Below are 1,932 nucleotides of genomic sequence, written 5' to 3'. Positions count from 1 at the left end.
CCACTGCAGGCCCTGGTGTCGCCACGCCCAGGTGAGGAGGCCCGGGGACCTCGTGCGTCCCAGAAAGCTGGTGAGAAGCTGTGGGCTGCCTGCAGGTGGAGGAGACTTTCCTGACTGCAGTCGTCAGCTACAGAGAGATTTGGACACACCTCTTGCCCCCAGGTCCCTGGCTCGGGCACTCGAAGGTCCTCCCGCAGTGGAGGATCCCAGAATGCTGTCTTCACCAGCGAGAAGGAGGAGCTGTGAGTTAGGACGACTCACCTACTCACTCGGTGATGAGCAAGCCCAAAGCAGGATCCGGGAGCTGAGGGAGGAAGGAGCTTGGCCGCCTGGCCTGGGGAGGCTCAGGGGTACGGAGGGGGAGGGGGCGCTTTTATCCAGCAGAAAATCTCCCTGGTCCTGAGGGGGTTTAAAGGCCAGCCCTTACCTTCCCATGTGGTGGAGATGGGTGAGTGGCCATGGGGAGAGAGCCCTGACAGGAGGAGACCAGCGGAGGGGTGGCAGGGCCCGCAGCACCTGGCTACCCCAGCTTCCCTGCTTAGCTCCAGGATAAGCCAGAAGGTGGGCGAGATTCCCTCTTCTCTCTCTCCATCTTGAGGCCACGCTGGAGAGGCCAGCAGGGTCTGACAGGCCCAGCCTCATCCTCGCTGGGATGAAGGCGGCTGCTAGGGAGAGCAGCGGGCTCTGACTCCCACCTGCTTCTCAAGCAGCAGCACAAATCCCAGCAAGAATTCCACCCTGGAGGGACGCACTAAAGAAACCAAAGGACCAAACCCGTGGCCATCAACTGGACTCACAGCAGTGCTACAGGGCTACACCGTGGAACTGTCCCCAACGGCTTCACAAAGCTGGGATCCTTAAGGAAACGGATAGCCACATCTCTTTCCTGCTGGTGGGTTTGAACCACTGACCATTGGGTTAACAGCGGCATGCTTAACCACTGTGCACCCAATTGCCATGGTGTTGGCTGCCAAGGGGTGACAGGTTCTAGTTTACTCCCTGCCCGGTCTTTCTGGGGCACTTGAGAACCCTGGCGTCCAGACCCATAATCAGTGTGGCATGAGACCAAAGATACAAGTGCTTCCTGGCTTCTGAACTGCTTCCCCCTGAGCCCCTGGCACAGATGCTCAGAGCAGCACTGAGAGCCTTGCCTTGCCTTAAGAAAAAAACTATGTAAGCAAGAGGAGAGGCTGAGCCAAGAAATGACAAGTCAGTTGTAAAAAGCATACACACACTTTACAGTTGTAAAATGGCTTTATGTTCTGATATGTAAGATAAAACATCCATGCTATACAACAAAACACTTGAAGTTCCATATCACCTGTTAGCTAATGTGTCTTCTAATAAAGCTTTATCCGTCGTGTGGGTGTGTGTGCACATGCACATGCACACACCCACACATCGCATATATACATGTGCGTATATATGTATACAGTATTTCTATATGCTTTATCTACCCATTCTTAGTTTTAAACATCAGCGTGTGTCATAAAAACTTAAATAGATGTGTTTCCAAGTACCTCTGCAATGTTCATTTTTATTAAGTTCGTTCATCTGCAAGAAGCAAAGCTGAATTTGACATGTGGCCTGCATTTGTGATATATATATATATTTATTTGTATAATAATATATAAATAGCTATTCTGCATGCAAAGAGTTTAGTGATTTTCCAATTTTATTTTCCATTCTAGCGTTCACACCAGCCGCACAGATGGTCTGGTTCTGTTCAATGCTAGAGGTCTGGGCTGAGGGCCTCCGATCCGCACCACTGGGAGGAGAATGACCTGCTCCATGGGGCTCACTGGCTGAGTTTCCTGGCCGAAGTGAGCATGCTTTCAATTCCCTGTTTTGAGGCCTGTTGGGGTTTCTTGCTCCATGGGTGTCGCTTTTCTGGAGATCCCTGGAAGCAGTTCCCAGGGATTCTCCTGGGGC

This window comes from Echinops telfairi, unplaced genomic scaffold (genome assembly GCF_000313985.2).
Source record: "Echinops telfairi isolate 266 unplaced genomic scaffold, ASM31398v2 ScPeMD7_7458;HRSCAF=8496, whole genome shotgun sequence".
In the NCBI taxonomy this organism is placed as follows: domain Eukaryota; kingdom Metazoa; phylum Chordata; class Mammalia; order Afrosoricida; family Tenrecidae; genus Echinops; species Echinops telfairi.
The sequence above is the reverse complement of the archived record's forward strand: the minus strand, read 5'-3'. Positions refer to the sequence as shown.